Here is a 26744-nt window from a genome sequence, read left to right on the forward strand (position 1 = left end):
CAGTTTTATTTCTGCTTCCGAACCTTTCCTCTATTTCCGTCATTGCTTCTCTGGAGTGTAAATTGAACAGTGGGAGGAAAAGACTAAATCACTGTCTTACACTCTTAGACCTCGTTCTTGGTCTTCCAGTCTTATTGTTTCCTCCTGGTTCTTCTACATATTGTTTATTACCCGTCTTTCACTATAGCTGTATACCTTACCCTATTTTTCATAGAATTTCGAACATCTGGCACCTTTTTACATTGTCGGACGTCTTCTCCAGGTTGACAAATCGTATGAATGTGTCATGCTTTTTTTATTCACTCTTGCTTCCATTGTCAGTCACGACGTCAGAACTCCCTCAGCTGCCTTTATATGTCTTCAGTCCAAAGTGATCGTCATCTAACTACTCCTCAATTTTCTTTTCCATTTTTCTGTCTGTTATTCTTGTCGACAGCTTAGATGCTTGAGGGGTTAAGTTGATGTGCCATTGTTTCTGTACTTACTGCCCTTACTATGTTCGCAATTATGTGACTGATGTTTCTTCGAGACTCTCATGATACGTCACCAGTCTCATAGATTCTAAACACCAATCTAAAAAGTCGTGTGGTTGCCACTTCCATCAATGATTTTAAAAGTTCTGTGGGAATGTTATCTGACCCTAATTCTGGATCCATATCTCATCCCTAACGTCTCCTACTTCTTCTAAAACGTCGTCAGACACGTCCTTCGCCTCATAGAGCGCTTCAATGTACCCTTTCACATACACTCCTGGAAATGGAAAAAAGAACACATTGACACCGGTGTGTCAGACCCACCATACTTGCTCCGGACACTGCGAGAGGGCTGTACAAGCAATGATCACACGCACGGCACAGCGGACACACCAGGAACCGCGGTGTTGGCCGTCGAATGGCGCTAGCTGCGCAGCATTTGTGCACCGCCGCCGTCAGTGTCAGCCAGTTTGCCGTGGCATACGGAGCTCCATCGCAGTCTTTAACACTGGTAGCATGCCGCGACAGCGTGGACGTGAACCGTATGTGCAGTTGACGGACTTTGAGCGAGGGCGTATAGTGGGCATGCGGGAGGCCGGGTGGACGTACCGCCGAATTGCTCAACACGTGGGGCGTGAGGCCTCCACAGTACATCGATGTTGTCGCCAGTGGTCGGCGGAAGATGCACGTGCCCGTCGACCTGGGACCGGACCGCAGCGACGCACGGATGCACGCCAAGACCGTAGGATCCTACGCAGTGCCGTAGGGGACCGCACCGCCACTTCCCAGCAAATTAGGGACACTGTTGCTCCTGGGGTATAGGCGAGGACCATTCGCAACCGTCTCCATGAAGCTGGGCTACGGTCCCGCACACCGTTAGGCCGTCTTCCACTCACGCCCCAACATCGCGCAGCCCGCCTCCAGTGGTGTCGCGACAGGCGTGAATGGAGGGACGAATGGAGACGTGTCGTCTTCAGCGATGAGAGTCGCTTCTGCCTTGGTGCCAATGATGGTCGTATGCGTGTTTGGCGCCGTGCAGGTGAGCGCCACAATCAGGACTGCATACGACCGAGGCACACAGGGCCAACACCCGGCATCATGGTGTGGGGAGCGATCTCCTACACTGGCCGTACACCACTGGTGATCGTCGAGGGGACACTGAATAGTGCACGGTACATCCAAACCGTCATCGAACCCATCGTTCTACCATTCCTAGACCGGCAAGGGAACTTGCTGTTCCAACAGGACAATGCACGTCCGCATGTATCCCTTGCCACCCAACGTGCTCTAGATGGTGTAAGTCAACTACCCTGGCCAGCAAGATCTCCGGATCTGTCCCCCATTGAGCATGTTTGGGACTGGATGAAGCGTCGTCTCACGCGGTCTGCACACCCAGCACGAACGCTGGTCCAACTGAGGCGCCAGGTGGAAATGGCATGGCAAGCCGTTCCACAGGACTACATCCAGCATCTCTACGATCGTCTCCATGGGAGAATAGCAGCCTGCATTGCTGCGAAAGGTGGATATACACTGTACTAGTGCCGACATTGTGCATGCTCTGTTGCCTGTGTCTATGTGCCTGTGGTTCTGTCAGTGTGATCATGTGATGTATCTGACCCCAGGAATGTGTCAATAAAGTTTCCCCTTCCTGGGACAATGAATTCACGGTGTTCTTATTTCAATTTCCAGGAGTGTATATGCTCTCTCTCATGCGTTTAACAGTGAGGTTCCCATTACAATGTTCGTATTACCACCTTTCCTTTTAGTTTCAACGGGGGATGTTTTGACTTTTCTAAACGCTGAATCATTCCTCCCGAATGTCATTTCTTTTTCGCTTTCTTCACGTCTTTCCTGCCGCCATTTCACCGTGGCTGTCCAGCATTTGCTATTTATTTCATTCCTAAGGGATTTTCATTGTTATATTTCCCTCTTTCCCTGAAGATTGTGTACTTTTTCTTTCATCGATCAGTCGACGTATTTCATCTGTTATCCAAGGTTTGTTCACAGTTACCTTCCTTGTATCTGTGTCTCTCTGTGATTGCCCTTTTCAGAGACATCCACTCCTCTTCAGCTGAGATGACGACTCCTAGTCTTCCTTGTCTCAGTCTTCACATCTTCAACGAACTTCAAACGATTCTCGTCGTTTCACAGTATTTTAGTATCCCGCTTCCTTCGACACTGTTTTCGGACGACCCTCTTGAAATTCAGTCTACTTTTCATCATTATTAAATAGTAATCTGAGTCTATATTTGCGTCTGGGTACGCTTTACAACCCAATATCTTATTTCAAAATCTCCTTTACAAAAATACCTCCTCCTCCTGTGATTCTTGGACAGACTATCAGCTATTACCATATGAAATTTATTGCGCATCTCAACCTTTCTCCTCTCTCGTTCCTGCTGCCAAGCACACTTTTTTCCGTATCACTTTCTTCTTCTCCTTCCCCTAACAACCTCACTCGAGTGTCCTACGACTATTAGATTTTCAGCTCACTTTACGTACTGAATTCCCCGTTCAATATTCTCATTTCTATCTCTTCATCTGCTGCTTTCGACGTTGGCATGCATACCTGAACTATCGTTGTCTGGTTTGCTGCCGAATCTAATGAGAACAACCCTATCACTGGTCTGTTTACAGTAATTTACTTTCTGCCCTACTTCCCTATTCATAACAAATCCATCCCCTGTGATACCTTTTCCTGCTGCTGTTGATGTTGTCCATTATTCGTCTTACTAGAAATGCTTACTTTCTTTTCTTTTCACTTCCCTGACCCACACTGTATCTAGACTGAGCCTTTGCATTTCCTTTTTCAGATTTTCTAGCTTTCCTACTACGTTCAAACTTCCGAGTTCCATGCCCTGACTTGCAGAATGTTATCCTGTCGTTCATTGTTCCATCCTCGTCTCCTTGTCGGTCACCTCACGGAGATCTGAACGGGGACTAGTCCAGAATCTTTTGCCAATGGAGAGATCATCATGACACTTTTCTCAGTTACAGACCACACGGCTTGTGGATACATGTTGTGTGTCTTTTGCAGTGAACACATAGTGTGTTGTGGGGCGATCACTATGTTGTAGAAATAATTCAAAAGCCAAGATCGCTTATACACTGTTTACTGGATGACCGGTTTCAACACACTAAAGGTGCCATCATCGGATCTGAGTGTAGTTTAACATGTATAAATCATTTGGATATAACGATACATGAGGCAGGCCAGCTGATATAAAATCATTGTCGCAGAAATAAAAATTAAAAAACAACTGCTCTGTGTCTTTAATACTGTGGTTTAGATTGCCTTCAGCATCTTCAAACCCTTGATTGTTGCTGACCTTCTCACCTTGTATAGGCAGTTGAGCACCCCAAGAGAAAGAGAGTGCCCTGAATCTCTTCCTACTCCTCCACCCTCTTTCACAAACACTTTGGCAGGACGGGGATGACTTCTTATGACGGAAATCTCTGGGCCGCCATTGATGATGACTTTTATTCAAAATTTAAGCAGTAGCGGGGTTCACTATCTAAAAAAAACTGAATTATCCAGATGGTGAGGAGGAAACTAAATGAGATTTCATGGGTAGAAAGATACGTGACGCTATTTCAGTGATCAATACATCGAGAAAAGTTTACAAAGAACTTGGCAGAGTCAACTCACTTATAAGTGTGTTTCTCTCTTTTCTTACTTATCAGTAAGACACTGCTCCCCTCTGTCCTGGATGCAGGTACTTTTTCAGTTGGAAAGTGTCATAAAACCGTTGTCTCCTCTTCTGATAAAGGTGCGACGTGTCAGCACTGGCATTGGTTCGTAGCTGACGTTGGATATGGTCCCATGTATGGTCTATCGGGTTCAGACGTGCAGATCTTACTGGTCACGGGAGTACTTCATCACGCAAACAACTAATAGAGACTGTGCCACATTATGGATGGGAATCGTCACACTGAAAAATACCTGCACGATTCTGCTTCTTGAGAGTAAACACAAGAGGACGCAATGTATGACTCACTGTTGTGCGTCAGAATTCCCTCGGTTATTACCAGCGATGACCTTAAATCATTCCCGATGGCTCCTCACACCATGAACCAGGAGTACGATCGGTGTGCCTGTCCAATCCACACAAATACGATCGGTGTGCCAGTCCAAACCGGAAAAATAGGTCCTCTCCCCAGCTCGCCACCCTTTTAGCAGACAATGATCACCCGGGTTAGTGCTTTCATCAGAAGTCCATAATTCCCAGTCACAGCTCTATTTCAGCACGGCCCTTTGTGATGTAGGCTCAAATGGCTCTGAGCACTATGGGACTTAACATCTGAGGTCATCAGTTCAAAAATGGTTCAAATGGCTCTGAGCACTATGGGACTCAACTACTGAGGTCATTAGTCCCCTAGAACTTAGAACTAGTTAAACCTAACTAACCTAAGGACAGCACAAACATCCATGCCCAAGGCAGGATTCGAACCTGCGACCGTAGCGGTCTTGCGGTTCCAGACTGCAGCGCCTTGAGGTCATCAGTCCCCTAGTACTTAGAACTACTTAAACCCAACTAACCTAAGGACATTACACACATCGATGCCCGAGGCAGGATTCGAACCTGCGACCGTAACGGTCGCGCGGTTACAAACTGAAGCGCCTAGAACCGCTCGGCCACATCGACCGGCCATTGTGATGTTGTGTAACTGCAGTCTATGCATGGAATTTTAATTTGCTAGTCCGATTGCTTTTATTCTCCAACCAAAGAACTGTTTTAAATGACCTCGCAGTTGCGTATAACGACAATCATCAGCTGTAGAATGGAATAACGACAAAGAAAGGTTGTGGAGGATCGGGACTCGAACACGCTTTTCCCGCTTATCGCGAGGGGTCGCTGATCATTTGGCTATACGTGCACGACTCCTGGCCAGATCCAAACTTCCATACGTCGTCAACCATGCGTCTACGACATGTACTCGTACATCCATTATATACATTCCCAGACATTGTACTTGAAACTCGCTTGCCCGGTATCGGCAGATAAATACGATGTTCTAGTGCCTGTGTTATTCTGATTACGATGAAAAGTTCCTTCGGACATGCATGCATGTTCGTGTTTCGGGACATCGTATTTATCTGCCGATACCAGGCAAGCGACTTTCAAGTAAAACGTTGTCCACCCCCCAGTAGCTGAGCCGGCACAGTAGCTCAGCGTGTTCGGTCAGAGAGCCGGTTGGCCTCTATAATAAAAAAATAAAAAAAACTGAGTGGACCAACAAACGAACTTTAATGGATGTCATGTGACGACCAAACCCAACGATCAACAACGAAGAAGAAAAAAAAAAGTCTTCAGCGCCACAGACTGTCACTTCTAAGGACCCCGATTCGATTCCCGGCTAGGTCGGAGATTTTTCTCCGCTCAGGGACTGGGTGTTGTGTTGTCCCAATAATCATCATTTTATCTCCATCGCCTCGCAAGTCAGCGAAGTGTCGTCAGATCGAAAGAATTGCACCCGGCAAACGGTCTACCCGACGGGAGGCCCTAGTCACAAGACATTTGCATTTAGTACAACGTTTGATCTGTACGGGAATATACATAATGAATGTACGAGTCCAGGTCGTAGACATCTGGTCGACGACTTATGGCAGTTTGGGTGTTAAAATGAGTCGTGCACGGATAGCGAAATGGTCCGGCGACCGATTGCGACAAGCTGGAAGTCGGGGTTCGACTTCCGGTCCGACACAAATTTCCATTATCATCATTCCGTTCTACAGCTGATGGTTGTCCTTATCCGTAACTGCGAATTCATTTCACGTATTTCATAACCACTGCAGTCGCTGCAGTGCCCGTTCCTTTGGACATTCATGCATCGTAATCAGAATAACACAGGCACTGCAATATCTTATCGTAAAGAACAGTTTGTCTTCCACGTTTCACTTCCGTGCGAGATTACATTCAAGTCAAATATATTCTGTTATTTACTGAAGATGATTCCTTATCTGAGGGAAGGAGGAAGATCAGGGTCATCCAGGGTCGTCCAGTCGATCTGGTCATTAGAGACAGAGCACATAGTGAAATGATTGGTTCGAGAGTCTTGTGTGCACTTTTCAAGGGAACTATTCTCGACTTTGCTTTAATGTGAACTGTTTAAGGGCCGGCCGGGTTGGCCGAGTGATTCTAGGCGCTACAGTCTGGAACCACATGACCGCTACCGTCTCAGGTTCGAATCCTGCCTCGGGCATGGATGTGTGTGATTTCTTAGTTTAGTTAGGTTCAAGTAGTTCTAAATTCTAAAGCACTGATGACCTCAGAAGTTAAGTCCCATAGCGCTCAGAGCCATTTGAACCATTTGCCAACACCATGCTAAGAGAATGTTCACGCGCAGCTTAACGCCATCATGCAGACATTGGTGTGAGTGTCGCAGGAGCAATATGCAGGCAGACCACACAGACTATTGGCTCGGGTGTAGTGACTGCAGAACGACTGGTGCCGATGGATAACCAGGACAACATTGTGATGTGATACGAAAAATGTTTGGTTGTTTCTGGTTTGGGTTCTCTGCCGAGGATGGGAGTTGTGGACAACAGCAAAGGCGGGTCCGTGTGAGGATGCAGTACTTCTTTATTACTTTCTCACTAATTTATACAGCTTTGATTCCACTTCCAGCCATCATCAGGCCCTCTGACCGGCATGTAGGAAGATTCCCGCCTTTGGTCCATACAAAGGAGGGGTTAGCATTCAAAGATTGGAATCCGTAGGATTTTGAGAGAGCAATCATTTCAGACATCAGAGTAGTGTTTGAAGTGATCGCTGTCTCAAAAATCTACGGCTACTGGATCAAAGGTAGAAATCTTCCTACACGTCTGTCAGGGGGCCTGAAGATGGCGTAATATACCGCCGAAACTGGTAGCCCACTAGAATAACAGTTTGGAAATTTAGACGATTGGAACGTGTTTGATTTGACGTGCTGTACTGAACGGCCAAGGTGTCGCAACCATCTCTGAAAAGAGATATACGGAGTCTTTCACTATTCCTAGTATAAGTAGGGGAAAGCAATATATTCGATACCTCATCCAGAAACGCACCCTCTCGAAACCTCGACAGCAAGCTACACCGCGATCCAGAGCGCCTCTCTTCCAGAGTCTGCCACTTGAGTTTGCTAAACATCTCCGTAACGCTATCACGTTTACCAAATAACCCTGTGTCGAAACGCGCCGCTCTTCATTGGATCTTCTCTATCTCCTCTGTCAACCCGACCTGGTACGGAACCCACACTGATGATACTCAAGTATAGGTCGAACGAGCGTTTTGTAAGCCATCTCCTTTGTTGATGGACTACATTTTCTAAAGAATGAATCTCAACCTGGCACTCGCCTTAGCAACAATTAATTTTATATGACCATTCAATTTCAAATCGTTCCGTACGCATACTCCCAGATATTCTACAGAAGTAACTGCTGCCAGTGTTTGTTCCGCTATCATATAATCATACAATAAAGGATCCTTCTTTCTATGTATTCGCAATACATTACATTTGTCTATGTTAAGGGTCAGTTGCCACTCCCTGCACCAAGTGCCTATCAGCAGTAGATCTTCCTGCATTTCGCTACAATTTTCTAGTGCTGCAACTTCTCTATATACTTCTCTGCACGTAATATTCGACGCTGTAGCGGCCGGGGACATACAGGCGAGTGGCTTACACAGTGGAGCGAAGACACGGCGCGCTGCCGGCCGGAGTGGCCGAGCGGTTCTAAGCGCTACAGTCTGGAACCGCGTGACCGCTACGGTCGCAAGTTCGAATCCTGCCTCGGGCATGGATGTGTGTGATGTTCTTAGGTTACTTAGGTTTAAGTAGTTCTAAGTTCTAGGGGACTGATGACCTCAGCAGTTAAGTCCCATAGTGCTCAGAGCCATTTGAACCATTTGAACACGGCGCGCTACTCGGCGACGGAGCAGACGCCTCACGTGACCCGACTGTGGCGAGAAGTGGGCACCGGGTGACGTCGGCCGCCTTGGCGGAAGGTCACGGTGTTGATTTGGGTCGACTCCGGAATGCTGCCTGACTCTGGCGATGGTGAGCGACCCCGAGAAGGCAGCGGCTGGAGCAATGTAGGCTGCGCGGGCTGGGCAAAGAGGCAGAGGTCCCTCCATGACAGCCAGGTGGTGGTAGAGTTAGGCGACTGCGCAGAGGGATACAGACTGGGCGTTACTTGCTGCCCAACTGGCCGAACATCTGACCGGCTGATACGACTGTGGTTAAATACTGATTCCATGCGCTGACGATTGCGGAAAGCGTGACTTTTGGTGTCACTCGGAGCCGTCTGGAACAGGGTACCCACCAGGGTCCGGCATAATAGACAGCACACGTCGACACCTGGAAGTCAATCCAGCCGAACTGGTTTCTCCAATGGTGGCCCAAGGGAACTGACGCCGGGAACTGTCACGCAAGTGTTGTTGCTGTTGAGGGGTGTTGATCAAGCGACGGCCGGCTGCGGACGATGTCCGAGGCTTGCGGCCTGATTTCGGCGCTCGTGGTCTGACGACACAGGAGTTGATCACGCTGTTTATTGACCAGCACCTGCTATCTGGCTGTGAACCTGATGCAGTCGTGATCTACGATTGTGCTCCAAATTTTCCTATAGTTTCATTCGTTACAGTAGTAACAAATGTAGACGTGGGTCCCTCTAGACGAAATATTACACCACAAGAAGATAGTGGGGTTGTTCGACTGGTTCTGACGAGTAGTTAAATGAGAACTGCTGAAAGACGGGCAGGGGTTACAAACAGTATGGCACCCCGAGCCCTCGAGAACATATTATTAGAAGCTGGGTTGAGATTTCGGGTTGCTATGCATGGTTTTTAATGACATTAGGCCGGAGGCAACAGAGATCTGTATTACATTATAAAAGTCTGTCTTTTGGTCACATAATATTTTATTAGTTCAAATGGTTCAAACGGCTCTGAGCACTATGGGACTTAACATCTGAGGTCATCAGTCCTCTAGAACTTAGAACTACTTAAACCTAAGTAACCTAAGGACACAAAATTGTTAAGGCTTTCGTGGCCACTTGTTGACAAACTGCGTATTGGCTTCTGTCTCGGGCTCTTCGGCCGACGTTCATCTAATGATTTTTCTGACGTTTCGCCAGCACGAGTGGCTGGCATTGTCAAAGCTACACCCTCCATTGCAGGTGGTGAACTGGAGCCGAGCTCGCGGCCGCAGACTATATGTACCTGGCGCGCCAAACTCCGAGGGCTTCTCCGCGGTCATTTCCGGTGTGGTTCTCCTCTTGCTACATGCGACGGTCGTTCGCTGCAGTACGGGAAGCCAGGATCCGTTTACCTTGAGGTCTGGCTGTAGAGAAGCACTATCACACGCGCTTGTTTAGAGAAGCTGTAGAAATACAAAAACACGCGAACAGTTTCAACAAGAAAGAGGAAAGCCTTAAGGTACATATAGTCGGCGGCCGCGAGCTCGGCTCCAGTTTACCACTGGCAATGGAGGGTGAAGCTTTGACAATGCCAGCCACTCGTGCTGGCGAAATGTCAGAAAAATCATTAGATGAACGTCGGCCGAAGAACCCGAGACAGAAGCCAATAGGCAGTTTGTTAACCTAAGGACATCACACACATCCATGCCCGAAGCAGGATTCGAACCTGCGACCTTAGCGGGCGCTCGGTTCCAGACTGAAGCGCCTAGAACCGCTCGGCCACACCGGCCGGTAATATTTTATTAACATTAATTACCAGTTTCCGCTTTCCAGTCAACATCAGGTCTAAAAATGAGAAAATGTAAACAACAGTGTAGCAATAGATTTTCCTAAACAAAAACGTGTATTAAATGCCAAACGGAAAAATAACCACGTTAACTGTCTGGGTTAACAGTGATAGTACCGTCTCATCACTTGTTTGGACGTACGGAGGGATCTGGTGTGTCAGAGCACGTATAGATGCTGTTTATGCACATGATCGCTCATCGTAATTGCCTCCACCGGAAACTCTGCTTCACGCCGATAACAACTTCGCGGCCCTCTGATGTCAACACAAGCTAATGGACCGCCTCCACCGCCGCGCCGGCCGGTCTGCCGCTACTGCCGACAATGGTCAGCTTGAGTTCACCCAACTTTTGACGTCACCTACAGTGCATCGCCTAATCCTACGTGCTTAGTCGTCGTTTGTACCACTATTTATTTTCTTAAATTTTTATTCGAGTCACATTTACATCTCATGCTTTCACTCTTTTTGTTTAATCTTTAATTTCTATGTAAGGTTCTGACAGTATATGGTATTACGTATAAAGTTTGGTGGTAGCTGCGATGCGACGAATCACTTTTCGTGTAATGCCTTTCCGATTCAGCTATAACGATGCAGCCAACAAGCGCTTTTGAAATTGTTTTCATGCTTTTAAATTTTGTCTTCTATAATGTACTACGTTCTTTTACCGCGCGTGGAATGATCTGATTTATAGCTTTTACATTTATTAAATTTAATATCTGTTTTTAAATGGCCGGTCGGTGTGGCCGAGCGGTTCTAGGCGCTTCAGTCTGGAACCGCGCGACCGCTACGTCGCAGGTTCGAATCCTGCCTCTGGCATGGATGTGTGTGATGTCCTTAGGTTAGTTAGGTTTAAGTAGTTCTAAGTTCTAGGGGACTGATGACCTCAGATGTTAAATCCCATAGTACTCAGAGCCATTTGGAACCATTTGTTTTTCAATCTACAGATTTTGCCTCGTATCAGAAATATATAAAAAGTATTTCTTTCAACATCTTCTAGTGTACAATATATTTTCAGACATACATACTTTCAGTTGTATGTATCTTACTAACGCCTCTAGCACTAATCGTTTTAAATTTTATTTGATATACACTCCTGGAAATGGAAAAAAGAACACATTGACACCGGTGTGTCAGACCCACCATACTTGCTCCGGACACTGCGAGAGGGCTGTACAAGCAATGATCACACGCACGGCACAGCGGACACACCAGGAACCGCGGTGTTGGCCGTCGAATGGCGCTAGCTGCGCAGCATTTGTGCACCGCCGCCGTCAGTGTCAGCCAGTTTGCCGTGGCATACGGAGCTCCATCGCAGTCTTTAACACTGGTAGCATGCCGCGACAGCGTGGACGTGAACCGTATGTGCAGTTGACGGACTTTGAGCGAGGGCGTATAGTGGGCATGCGGGAGGCCGGGTAGACGTACCGCCGAATTGCTCAACACGTGGGGCGTGAGGTCTCCACAGTACATCGATGTTGTCGCCAGTGGTCGGCGGAAGGTGCACGTGCCCGTCGACCTGGGACCGGACCGCAGCGACGCACGGATGCACGCCAAGGCCGTAGGATCCTACGCAGTGCCGTAGGGGACCGCACTGCCACTTCCCAGCAAATTAGGGACACTGTTGCTCCTGGGGTATCGGCGAGGACCATTCGCAACCGTCTCCATGAAGCTGGGCTACGGTCCCGCACACCGTTAGGCCGTCTTCCGCTCACGCCCCAACATCGTGCGGCCCGCCTCCAGTGGTGTCGCGACAGGCGTGAATGGAGGGACGAATGGAGACGTGTCGTCTTCAGCGATGAGAGTCGCTTCTGCCTTGGTGCCAATGATGGTCGTATGCGTGTTTGGCGCCGTGCAGGTGAGCGCCACAATCAGGACTGCATACGACCGTGGCACACAGGGCCAACACCCGGCATCATGGTGTGGGGAGCGATCTCCTACACTGGCCGTGCACCACTGGTGATCGTCGAGGGGACACTGAATAGTGCACGGTACATCCAAACCGTCATCGAACCCATCGTTCTACCATTCCTAGACCGGCAAGGGAACTTGCTGTTCCAACAGGACAATGCACGTCCGCATGTATCCCGTGCCACCCAACGTGCTCTAGAAGGTGTAAGTCAACTACCCTGGCCAGCAAGATCTCCGGATCTGTCCCCCATTGAGCATGTTTGGGACTGGATGAAGCGTCGTCTCACGCGGTCTGCACGTCCAGCACGAACGCTGGTCCAACTGAGGCGCCAGGTGGAAATGGCATGGCAAGCCGTTCCACAGGACTACATCCAGCATCTCTACGATCGTCTCCATGGGAGAATAGCAGCCTGCATTGCTGCGAAAGGTGGATATACACTGTACTAGTGCCGACATTGTGCATGCTCTGTTGCCTGTGTCTATGTGCCTGTGGTTCTGTCAGTGTGATCATGTGATGTATCTGACCCCAGGAATGTGTCAATAAAGTTTCCCCTTCCTGGGACAATGAATTCACGGTGTTCTTATTTCAATTTCCAGGAGTGTATAAATATGCGCTCCCCGCCTTGCTCCGGTATGTACTGTCTATGCTGTCTACACAGCTAAAATTTTTCGATAACTGTTTCAATTTATTCACCTACTTAACGTCCTTGTTTGTTACTGGGTGGGCGCCGTATCGTCAAGAAATCTGGACAGTTTCACCAGGATACTTCAAATTACTTTGTTATGTAGTACCAGTTTCGCGCACGGCCCATTCTCAAGTGCGTTTATAGCAAAAAATGTTCAAATGTGTGTGAAATCTTATGGGACTTAACTGCTAAGGTCATCAGTCCCTAAGTTTACACACTACTTAACGTAAATTATCCTAAGGACAAACACACACGCCCATGCCCGAGGGAGGACTCGAACCTCCGCCAGCGTTTATAGCAACAGATATAGATAAATCTGCCACGTCGCTACAAAAAGTCAGATGTCATTCGTATTCGAGCATATCATGGCCCAAACATCGTCATCTTGAAATACATAGGTATAAATCACAATTACACCTACTTGTTCATTGATTTGCCACATGTGTATGACTGTGCACGGAAAATTTCTGAGCGGAGGGGCGGTGGCGGTAGATCCTTTGTGTAATAGATTTCTTGTCGAAGCGCCATTTTCTGCTGATCTACAGGGCATCCAATATCACAGACAACATCTCGGCCAGTCCGACAGCTCACTTATTCGACAAATGAAGACGAGAGTCCGAATCAGCTCTTATGGACCACACAAGGATTCCATTTACACTCGGCTGCATGTGACAATACTATATGCAGAAGAGCTACATAATTGGAACCACCCACAATCCCAGAGACAAGACGGCAATGAAAATATATGACGGAGTCAGAGACAGTCCACTCAAGAAAGCCATTGAGTCGAAATTTCCACAATACTCGTGGAACATCATACGGCAAAATATCCCAGAGAGTTTTTTCATCACCAGAAGTCTGTAGCACGTCATACAGGATTGTTAACAGGATGATATGGACCAATGAAAAATTAGCAGGCATGCACTTGATGAGGGCACATCCCTGCGATACGTGGAGTGACTAGACGCATCGGCACACAGATTTCCATGTCGAACGGTCGCAGATGTTCGGGAAACCAGTAAATTTATACTCAGCTTGATAAACAGAACCCCTCCGAACCTTTTCGCCGCAACAATAGTCACGGCCGCAGACTTTAACCCATACCCTGCCTGCAAAAGATGCGCCGCCATATGGATAGTCGTCCACACAGCTCACTTCGTCAGTCACTTTCGACACACCGAGAAATTACAGTTTCTGTCTCATCTATGGGACCAACAGCAAAAGACAAGAAAAATACCAAAATATTAAGAAATGGTTTGGTTTTTTTAATCGTAGCAATAGGTACAACCTCAAAAAAAAATTACGGTGAATGTCGGCAGTCAGGCCCGTCAACAAACCCTTCAAAAACAACTAATCAGCGCGGTGGACTCCTATCAGAATCAAGAGGCAGCAACAGAGCTGGCCTCCCAGTAACACGTAGCCGCAGTGAACTGTCAAATCATTTCCCATCTGCAGTGTTCAGTTAACTATGCAAGTTCATTCATTCGGATGTGTTCGTCAGTAAACAAAATTGGTGCATTTGGATGACTGAGAAACCGCATTTCGTAGTCGGAAGTCTCTTCACCCTCAACTGGTGACTGTGTGGTGTGCAATAACCAGTCAAGGAATAATCATTGCGGTATTCCTTGATGGCACGGTGACTACCGAACGGAACATAAAGGTTTTGGAAGATGATTTCATTCCCATTATCCAAAGTGACCCTAATTTCGACAAGATGTGGTTCATGCAAGACGGAGATCGACCCCATCGAAGCAGGAGAGTGTTTGATCTCCTGGAGGAGCGCTTTGGGGACCGCATTCTGGCTCTGGGATACCCAAAGGCCACTGGCATGGGCCTTGATTGGTCGCCATATTCTCCGGATCTGAACGCATGAGACTCCTTTTTGTGGGGCTATTTTAAAGTCAAGGTGTATAGCAAGAACTCCAAAACCATTTCTGAGCTGAAAAAGCCGTTCAGAAGGTCATCGACAGGGTCGATGTTCCGACACTTCAGCTGGTCACGCAGAATTTCGCTATTCGTCTGCGCCACATCATCGCCAATGATGACAGGCATGTCCAACATGTCATAACATAAATCCGAATATCTGCAGTGACGTTTACATGTCGGATAAAGTGTGTGCACGCCGTAGTTTATAATTAATTTACGTTTATTTTCATACAGTTCAATAACTGTCAGCCTGCATCTGGAGACATTGTTTTCGACGCAGAATCGTCAGCTATCACCATCGTGCGTCATCCTTGCCACGCTATTTTGGAATCCTGCTGGAAGATGAAAGGATTATCGAAATCTGACCAGGCTCACAGTTGTAGAAGTAACGTAGTATCGGTTTTCTCTTTAAAACAAAGTGTAGTACCCGTCGTAATATTGTAATTTGTCGTTGTACCACAACACTGTATTTGTAATAGTACCAGCATATAAATGCAGTTTTTGCTCCTCATCCCGCCCTACAATTTTCCACTATTCAGTAAAATTATAGTTACTCATGCTACCAGTTACTCAGAGCATTACACATGTTTTGAGGATTGTGATTTCTCATGAAGTAAATAAATATTTTTCTGAAACGAACAGCGTAGTCAGCCGCCACTATACGGCACGCGAGTGAACCTATAACAATTGGGCGTTAGTACTGAGGATGCTATCCCCCATTTGTCGGATATTTATTCACCACAACATGTTTCGGGACTATTTGTGGCATTATCAAGTGGTATAAAACATGGAAACACAAATAAATACATTGCAATACTATGAATACTGGCAACCATGTAATTCTTTCTCTGTTGTCCTGTAGTAAAATACATCTTAAAGTTAGCATGAAATTAGGTACCTTTAAAAGTAAAAAAGCAGCGAAGATACCTTGTCATGCATAAAACTCTTCCTTGAAATCTCATGTTGACGCATTACATCCTTACAACTGAGTTCTGTGAGGATGTTAGCGCCAACATGTGATTTCAACGCAACGATTTATGTTTGACAATCCATTTTTGCTGCTGCGCTTTTACTTTTGACGGCGCCTAGTGATACAATAGCTCTAAGGTACGCTGTATTACAGAAAGACATACATAGAATTACGGGGTTGTCAGTACGTATAGTACTGCGATGCATTGATATGTTTCCATGTCTTATGCCACTGAATAATGGGATAACGTAATTCCGGAACACGTTGTTGCAAATATATCGCACATCCGACAACCAGAACATAAAATTCTCAGTACTAATGCATGAGACAGCTGTACGATCGCTTCACAACAGATAAATGTGCTTAGTTCTCGCTGGTCGATAATCGCAGCCCTTGCAGTATTTGAATGTGACAGCTGATGCATAGTGTGTGGAGCTGGTTTGTTTACAATACTAAGTAAGCTGCATGAACTGCGTGCGTCAGTGTAAAGAAGTAACTCAGTGCACACTTCTTATGCATACAAATTGCTCTATGTCAGTCAGTGCAGGTACCTGGGGGCTTTTATTTAAGTGCAGTTACTCACTGAGTTGCAGTGTGGGCTGTAATTATGGTATGGCAACGAAACTTGGTACGTACGCTAATACGTTAAGGCTGAATCGATGTGAGTTCATAGACATATGGGTGGCTCGAAGACTTCTTAAGTAATAGAAGCCGTATGTTGTCCTCGACGGCGAGTGTTCGCCAGAGACTAGGGTATCGCCAGGAGTCCCCCAGGGAAGGGTGATGGGACCGCTGTTGTTCTTTTTATAAACGATTTGGGGGGGGGGGGGGGGGCAGGATGTGCAGCAATCTGTGGTTATTTGCTGAGGATGCTGTGGTATACGGTAAGATGTCGAAGTTGAGTGACTCTAGGAAGACAGAAAACGACTAAAACAAAATTTCCAGTTTGTGTGATGAATGGTAGCTAGCTCTGAATGTGTAAAAACGTAAGTTAACGAGGATGAGTAGGAAGAACAAACCTGTATTGTTCGTATATAGTATTACTAGTGTCCTGCTTGACACAGCCATGTCGTTTAAATATCGGGGCATTACGTTGCAAAGCGATACGAAATGTTGCGAGCATCGAGAACTGTGGTAGGGAAGGTGAATGGTCGAATTTGGTTTATTGGGTGAATTCTAGGAAAGTGTAGTTCACTTGTAAAGGGGACCGCATATAGCAAGCCGATGCGATCTGTTCTTGAGTACTGGTCGATTGTTTGAGATCTGCACCAGGTCATATTGAAGGAAGACACCGAAGCAATCCAGAGGCGAGCTGCTGGATATGTTACCTGTAGGTTCGAACAATACCTAAGTGTTACAGAGATGCTTCGGGAACTCAAATGTGAATCGCTGGAGGGAAGGCGATGTTCTTTTCGAGAAACACTGTTGAGAAAATTTAGAGGACCGTCGTTTGAAGGTGACTGGCGAACGATTCTACTGCCGCCAACATACAGTGCGAATAAGTACCATGAAGATACCAGAAACTGAGGCTCATCCGGAAGCATGTAGACAGTAGTTTCTCCCTCGCTCTATTTGCTAGTGGAGCAGGAAAGGAAATGACTACAAGTGAAAGAGGGTACCATCCGTCAGTATGTAAGAGTATATATTTTTGGAAATTGTACTTAGTGCTAGAGAATTATGTTTAATTTTCTTCATCCTAGTTCTTGCAAGTCCGAGTAAAAGTATAGGGGGAAGTATAACAAGCTGCGATTGATTGTTTTTGAGTGGACACAGTAAATATAATTTCATTCTTTTCACCTTGTCTAGCACACTTATGTTATTTCTATGCAATATAACGAGATTAGGTCAACACTCAATTACACAGTAATTTACCGTATTTAAATAGGGTCGATCACTCCCGTTGTGTGATAATACCTCATCGTGATATTGATCGTGGACACAAGGTTCGAATGAAACGATGGTTTACTGATTTAATACCCCTTATTAGATGAGCAAGTTGCTCCATGCCAGTCAGCGTAAGTACCTGATGGTTATAATTAAAGTGCAGTTACTCACGGTGATCCAGTGTGGGCTGTAGTTAAAGTATGGTTACGAAATTTGGTAGATATGCTAATGCGTTTAGGTGGAATGGATTTATGGTGGGATCCAATTTTGGCCACCAGGTGCAAATCTAGCCTTGTGCACCGTCTCGTCGACGTCTCCGACACTCATACTGAACAAATTGTGAAAGTGGAAATCAATAATAAAAATGAACATTACGCCTTTCTCACTTGTTTGATCTTTTCTGACCACGACCGGTTCCTAATTCACTGCATTGCGCCATATTTGCACCTGATGGCCAAAACTGGAACTATTTTTTCTAGCGTAAACCAGTTTCACGTTAACGCATTAAGGCGATACACATAAGGCCAACAAACGCCAACGAACAACAGACAGTGGATTCGGCCGAAAGTTGGTCACCAATGCACCTACATAGATTTTCTGCAAGCCACCGTAAAGTGCGTGGCGTACGGTACCCTGTGCCATCACTTACCATTTCCCCTCCTGCTCCATTCGCAAATAGGGCGAGGGAGAAACGACTCTCTCTATGCTTCCATGTAAGACCTAATTTCCCGTATCTTATCTTCGTGGTCCTTACTCGCATTGTATGTTGGCGGCAATAGAATCGTTCGGCGTCAGCTTCAGTTGCCAGTTCTCTAAATTTTCTCAATAGTGTTTCTCGAAAAGAACGTAACGTTCCCTCCAGGGATTCCCATTTCCGTAACACATGTTGTTCGAAGCTACAGGTAACAGATCTAACAACCTGCCCCTGAATTGCTTCCATTTAGTCTTTCAATCCGACCTGGTGCGGACACCAAACACTCGAGCAATACTCAAGAATACGTCGCACCAGTGTTCTATATGTGGTCTAATTCAAATGTGTGTGAAATATTATGGAGCTTAACTGCTAAGGTCATCAGTCCCTAAGCTTACACACTACTTAACCTAAATTATCCTAAGGGCAAACACACACACCACACACACCCATGCCCGTGGGAGGACTCGAACCTCCAGCGGGACCAGCCGCACAGTCCAACTTGACCGTGTCAAGCGGGACACTAGGAACACTGAATCCGAGTATTACAGGTTTGCTCATCCTACTCATTCTCATTAACTTACATTTTTCAACATTTTGGGCTGAAAATTTTGTCTAAGTCATCTTGTATCTTCCTACATTTCGGCTTCTCATCCTCATCAAGCGAATGGCTTAGGGCCAAGGTGTTGGGCCATGTGGAATCGCAGTTGGCTCTGATAACTCACCGATGATGCTCCGGTTTTGTTATTGTTTTAATTTAGCTTTTCAATTACAATTTCAGTGGCCGATATTACGAGGGAAGAACAGGATTTAGCAGTCGTCACACGTGCAGTGTTTGCTTCACTACAGAAATTGATCATCATAGAAAGAAGAAAGGGCGCTGGCCGAAGACCTCTCATTTACAAAGTAGGGAGTAGTGTCATGGGTCAATATTAATGTCTACTATAAAGTTGAATTCGAGTGTGGGCTACTAAATAATTTTTTCCGAAAGAAAGCTACAGATTTCGAACTGGCGTTGAATTGTGTAGGCCCTAAAATTTGCAAAGACGACACCGCTTGTAGGAGCTATATATGCAGCAGATTTAGTTTTTCTTCGTCGCTCACGGAGAAAAAATGTCAATTAAGACGCCGTTTTCTTTTTCACATCGTGCAAATTTCTTCCAAATGGCTCACTCATTTCGCTACAAGAGTGTAATCTTTTCAACTTATTTTTGTAATAACTGCTGGTAGGGGTCCTTAAACATTCTCGTTTATTATTAAACACTATCAGCTTTAATGCTCATTCCATATTCCACTCAGTACTGCAGCATTTTTAAACACAACAAATATACACCCTTAGCGAGAGCGGTAATTGCCTGCAGGGGAAACAGCGACTGTTGAAATTTTTTTATGGCAGCCACAAGTCGACCTCACAATCAATACGTTTTATCAACTGGTTTCGCTCCTTTATTTAGCAGACAACTACTGTAGTTTGAAGTGTATCTTATAGATTTTCTGATGATTCTCTTGTTAAATTAAAGAACTAAAGCTGTCAGTGAAAAATCGTTAGTGCGACTACTAGCTGTCCTGGCGAACTTAAATACAAACCCGTCATGCAGACGCCAAAATCGCTACTGAGCGAACGGACATTCGACACAGTGTCCACCCTAGTAGTGGGGCCCGAGGCCAACCAAAAGCAAGCGCTCTGATGTTACCTCCAGCGGACCGAACCGCGGTCAAGGGCAATCGTTTCGATGGCTCCCATTTGCCAGTCGTACATGCTAAGCAAATCTCGGCCAACGAAGCGGCTTGTGGCCGTTCGTTGGCCTTCATTGGCGTAGTGTATACGCGCCTTTAGAATATCTACAAGGTTCGCTGCCATGATGTAATAAAAGCCCACACCGGACTTCTGTGAGCAGCTGCAATTTAGTCATAAACACCTGGTACGTTTGTCCTTCTCCATTATCCCCGATAAATTGTAGAGTCGTCAGGGAAGCACTGTCTAAGTTCCCAGTCCGATATTTCCTCCACATTGTTGTTCCCCTCGAGTATGTTGCGGCCGGATGTAAGCGGCGGCGTTCTGCCGTCTCGTTTGCTCCACGACCGGGCGGTCCTCGCCTTTCGCGCGACCCCTCGCCGGCGCTTCCTTCCGCCTTTTACCGACAACTGGCGGTCCCGGCGCGCCGCTCGCGCTTTCTCGGTCCGTACTGCCTGCTGCCGCGCGGTGCTGTGCCGTTCCGTCCGTTGCTGAGTAACGCTGGCGAAGGCTGCCGACGGGAGCCGACCGCCACGCAGGCGGCGAAAGCGCGCCCGCCGCCGCTCGCTGCCCGCCTACCGTCTTGTTGCTCTGTGTGTGTCCGGCCGCCTCTTTTGTCTGCCGGCGGACGTACGCTCACCTCTCCAGACACATCCCGGTAATCGACCGCAATAGCGTCTTCCGCTTCGGAGCTACTTTCGATTTTACTCAGCAATAACTGCAATTTCCCTTCTGCGGCGCGTTGCAGAGTCCGGCAGACCGAAGTAGTGGCTGACCTGCGGGAATTACGCGGTACTACAGACAGACGCATATGACAGGCTTGCACAACGCTCTAGGCTGTATCGCCTGTATCGCCGCAGGCGTTTGTTTTGGTTTCAACAGTTAGAGCTCAGAAAGGCGGAATCACCACATGAGAATACAGCGTTCGTTGGTCGTTTATTTGTACGTGCTTCAAACAGAAATCACTTATTTTCATTTACTTGTGTGCTTATTAGAATAATTACTAAATTTCTTGAGTGTTTGTCTGCTGAGTAGACATGGTTTCGCGTTTTAACAACTGAATAGTGTATAGATCCATCTTTTGTATTGCAAGGGATAATGGCTCTTTTTTTTTGGCTCTGAGCACTATGGGACTCAACTGCTGTGGTCATTAGTCCCCTAGAGCTTAGAACTACTTAAACCTAACTAACCTAAGGACATCACACACATCCATGCCCGAGGCAGGATTCGAACCTGCGACCGTAGCAGTCGCACGGTTCCGGACTGCGCGCCTAGAACCGCGAGACCACCGCGGCCGGCAAGGGATAATGATTGCTATGTTAGTATAATGACGCAATACCCTTGATTTAGCTTCAAAAATATAAGTCTCGTAGACATTGCTTGAAAACGAAAGCTGTTGTGCAGCCATATATTTTTTAAGTCCATGACATAATGCATCGTCTAGCTTGATGGCGCTATGGTTGGCCCGCTAGATGGCGCTGCCATAGGTCAAGCGGATATCAATTGCGTTTCTTTGATTAGGAACCTCCATTTTTATTACATATTGGTGTAGTATGTAAAGAAATATGAATGTTTTAGTTGGACCACTATTTTCGCTTTGTGATAGATGGCGCTGCAATAGTCACAAACTTATTGCTAGCAGTTATACAGGGTTTATCAAAAAGAATCATCCGATTTTAAAAAAATAGTAACTATTATGTTATTTGAGATATGTGGGTGAACAACTTACTGTTGGAAAGAGCAAACTCTCAAGTTTTACATTGTTCCCGCTAGGTAGCAGCAGTGTGCGGACACTTAAGTTCTAGTAAAAATGGTGTCGGGAAAACATTAAGGGGCTCCGGAAAGGCTCAAAATCATGAAAAGTTCAATTTTTACTTTTTTGCGTTTTCTGAATCTGCAGACTATTACCTTTTAATAGATATACAATTTATTCAATTCCGAAGACTACAACTATTTTTAAATTTTTTTTTTAAATGTGTTCTACATGGGCGTGACCCACTGTGGCGCTGTTAAACTGCTGTCAAATGGTGTTATTATTAACGTCCGTGTTCATCAGGTACATTTTAGTGATGTGAGATAAAGTATGTGTTGTGGCTAACCTGTGGTGGTTCAATATATATCGCTGGTGTGATTGTCGATTGTTTCATGTTTATTTACTCTGTCGTTATCTCGAAAATATTCGTAATTAATTCTGTTTCTTGAGTCTCTGTTTTGTTGAAGTATAATAATGAGTAAAAGTAAAGTTATGAGAAATCCTCTGAAGGCTTTTAAGAAAAGGAGAAATGTTGGAAAGCCAGAGGTATGTGTTATTACTGTAAACAATAAAGACGATAACCAAGTGAGTGAACCTAACCTCTCAAGTACACCTGCCCATAGCAGTCAAAGTGGGAAAGAAAATACTTCACAGAAGAAGCTTGGTTCAATGAGTGAAAACTATGAATGTTTTATTGGCGAATCGGAAGTGAATGAAATATTTCATATGTCGGTTCTCAAAGGAATTTTTTCAAACTGTGTAAGATGTATTCATTGTAGTGAAGTTGGTCTGGAACTCTCCATAATAAAGCACGTAGGACTTGCTAGCGAAATACAACTGAAATGTGATAAGTGTTCATACATGATCGCCTTTTGGAACAGTGTTGCAGTAACTGCAACTGAAGAAAATGGAAGCAAAATCTACGAACACAACAACGAGCGATGCTTGCTTTAGACAAGGAACGCCTTCGGGCTGCAGACAGGGCTGTAAAGAGTCTAGAAATACAAGCAAGAGTAAACAGGAGGAGGAACAAGAGGAAGCTGGAGGAGGAGTTTGCAGAGGATGAAGATAATCCATCCTATGGACCGGGAATGCACTAAAAAGTTAATCCAATCTTTGTCGCTCGATTCCCAAAACTTTTATTTTCTCATACTAATTACATATTTTCTAAGGAGCTTCCAAACATATTTGTTTCAAACTTTCAGTAAATGTTACACAGTACCTTCTGCATAATTTAACACAGCCTTTTTCCAAAAAACTGTATAATTTTGAATATATAAATAAAAAATTGCAAAAAAATGTTGTGAATTTTCATTACAATTGAAAAAAAATAATATTTAATAACTGAACTAAAATTTTGTAAAATCCCTGTGTTAAGTTGTAGCCCATATTCCAATAAATAATCTGTAAAAAGTTCAACTTCCTACTTCAAATACTTTGTGAGGAAAGATGTAATTTATAAGCGTTATTTTAACATTGCAAGTATAGGGCGTTCCGGAGGAGCCCCTTAAGTGTTTTACTCGTATGTTCTTCTTCTCGCGCAGTGTGGGTCAGTAATAACTGTTCAGCGTGACTTTCGTACTGGGTATGGTGCGCATCCTCCTACAGCACAGAGCACTAGACGATGACACGATCAGTTCAGAAAAATAGGTTGTTTGTGTAAAGGCAAATCGCCCGGCTGTCGGCGAGTGTCTGAGAACGACTTCGGACGCTTCCGCCGTAGTTTCGCAAGGAGTACGCAGAAATCCGTTCGCCGTGCAGCTCGACAGCTCAACATGGCCCCGATGTCCGTCTGGCGTGTGTTGCGTCGACGTTTACACATGAAACCACACAAAATTCAGCTACGTCAAGCTCCTCGTGAAGGCAATAAACAACAGCGTGTGGAATTCTGTAATTTCGTTCTTGGCAAGATGGAGGATGACAGTTTTCTTCCACGCTCAGTGTATAAAATAAATAAATTAATTAATATATATTGTTATTTAGATATTGATTATTCTATCTGTACGATGGTGATTGTGATTGCAATTGTATTTGCTTATCTGGAATGTGGACGTTTAATTATTCGGTATCAGACGCTTGACAATGGCTTTATCGTAAAGGCAATGTTACTCGTAGTTGACCGTGAAATAAAACTGAATAATCGGACTTCGTAATTAAATCGTTTCCAAAGACTGCTGCGGTAGGTGCGGACTCATAATCTAAATCTCAATATTACAATAATTTGCCAGCCATGCCAATACTTCGTACAGAGGTGATTGTCTACTAAACATAAAAAAGTTACACAGTTAGTTAAATCAGATATATTCAATGAATAAGCCTACAGTTCGTAATCCTACTTACTTTTATAAATATAAATTCTTTACAGAATCGAGTGCCTAGTGTGGTTGCAACTCGCAGTATTCTTCTATAACATGAAATATGGCGGTGTGCCAGACAATAAAATAAAATACGTGCTTCTCGCACCACTTCAACCAGAGCTCCCCCTTTTTTTTTAATCAAACATAAGAGTAACGTAATTGTGCTTTTGTTTTATCAGCGACACAGCGCTGCAGTTGTGTGCCATAGGTTTTATTTATTTGTCACTGATTATTTATTTAATTAATATTTCGCGTTTCCGCGGAAACTCACGCTCGGCATGCAAATGTGCCTTTATAAGTGTTTAGTGACGAAGCAACATTGAGTTTAAATGGAAAGGTGAACTGTCATATTGTGAGAATTTGGGCGTGGAACAACCACATGAAGTTGTACAACATGTGGGGGACTCTCCAAAATTTAATGTGTTTTGTGCAGTTTCACAGGAAAAGGAATATGGCCGATTTTTCTTTGCCGGGAACACTGTTACAGGAAGCACATACTCGTATCTCGATATGATTGAGAACTTTCTTTTCCCACAGTTGGAGACTGATTCAAACGACTTCATTTAACAATAGGATGGGGCACCGCCACACTGGCATCTGGAAGTGTTGGAATTTTTAAATCAAAGGATTACTGAACGATGGATCCCGCACTGGACCAAATGATTCAGCCTTACATTACTGGCCTCCAAGTCATCGGACCTGACGCGTATGTGAGTGTTTCTTGTGGTGGTTCATAAAAGACTCTTGTTTATGTGCCTCCATTACGAAGAAGAATGAATGAACTGAGAGCTCACATAACAGCAGTTGTGGACGCTTTAACCCAAGACATGCTCTCTACATTGTGGGAACAATTTGAATACTGCATTGACACATGCCGTGCATCTCAAGGGGGGCATATTGAAGACATATGAAAAGGTATGAAAATTTTTTTTGAGTTTCCCGTTCATCAAAAAACAAAATTCATTATTTATGTTTATTAGTTTCAGAAATATAGACGTGCTAAGTCGGATGATTCTTTTTCATACATCCTGTTTACAACTGCTCGCCAGACAAAACATCCCTAAAGACTGTAAAGATCACGTCAGTACTCGAGAAAGGAAATAGGAATAATCAACTGAATTACAAACCCACATCTGTAACGTTGATATGTATTCGGATTTTGGAACATATACTGTGTTTGCACATTCTGAATTCTCAAAGAAAACGATCTGTTGACACATACCATGGATTCAGAAACATCGTTTCTCCGCAGTATGTACAGACCTTTTAGATTGTTTGCAGATGAAGCTGTCATTTACCGTCAAAATCAAGACCCATTGCAAAATGATTTGGATAAAATATCCGTATAGTGCGAAATGTGGTAATTGACTCAAAATACTGTAAAGTGCGAGCTCCTCCTCATGAGTGCTAAAAGGAATCCGTGAGATTTCGGTTATACGTTAAGTTACACAAGCCTAAAGGCTGGCACTCCAACTAAATAAGGGAACCGGGTGCAGGACGATAATGCTAAAATTAAAATGACCACATTTCGATAAAAATGGCAACGAAAAAGCTGGAAGCTCTTCTCCGTTTCCCATGATCTATACAGTGTGTACATAAAGTCCGGGAACACATTCAATTATTTATTGCACAAGAACCAAACATTGCACAGATATAATACATATGTCATTTTGAAGAGAAACCCTGAAAGTCTTTTTTTTTTTTTTTTTTTTCATGGATACCGCCACAGCGTAGTTTGGCAATTTGCCGACAGCGCTTGTCACAAACATGGCGAGTTCAAGTGCGGAGCAAGCTTTCTGTATGTTGGAGTTCGACGAAAACAAGTATGCTACAGCTGTTTGGAACGAAGTACGGTAAGAAGTCACCAATAAGGAAGGCCATTTACCACTGGCACAACAAATTCGTTACGACAGTTTGCTTGTGCCCGGCAAAGAGAAGTGGACGTACCGGTGTGAATGAAGTGAATGTGGAGCGCGTACGAGAGACATTCATAAAGAGTCCAAAGAAATAACTGAGTCGTGCATGCAGTGAACTAGAAATGGCTCCAATGACAGTGTGGAAAGTCCTGCGAGAGAAGGTGTCTATGAAACCATTCAAATTGGAGTTAGTGCAGAAGCTCAATGACGATGACAAAGACAGGCATTTTGAGTTTTGTTCCCAGTTGCAACAATTGAATGAGGATGGGGATGGCATTTTTTCTCGCTTAATTTTTAGCGAGGAAGCCACTTTTCATACTAGTGGGAAAGTGAGCAGGCATAATTGTCGAACCTGGGGTACAAAGCATTCACACGAATGCACTGAATTTGAAAGTGATTCCCAAAAGGTAAATGTTTTCTGTACCTCGTCACGCCGCAAACTGTACGGGCCAGCCGGCCGGAGTGGCCGAGCGGTTCTAGGCGCTACAGTCTGGAACCACGCGACCGCTACGGTCGCAGGTTCGAATCCTGCCTCGGGCATGGATGTGTGTGATGTCCTTAGGTTAGTTAGTTTTAAGTAGTTCTAAGTTCTAGGGGTCTGATGTCCTCAGAAGTTAAGTCCCATAGTGCTCAGAGCCATTTGAACCATTTTGTACGGGCCATTCTTCTTCGCCGAGAGCACTGCCACTGATTCCTACTTTGACA

The sequence above is a fragment of the Schistocerca piceifrons genome, chromosome 4 (genome assembly GCF_021461385.2).
Source record: "Schistocerca piceifrons isolate TAMUIC-IGC-003096 chromosome 4, iqSchPice1.1, whole genome shotgun sequence".
Taxonomy (NCBI): Eukaryota; Metazoa; Arthropoda; class Insecta; order Orthoptera; family Acrididae; genus Schistocerca; species Schistocerca piceifrons.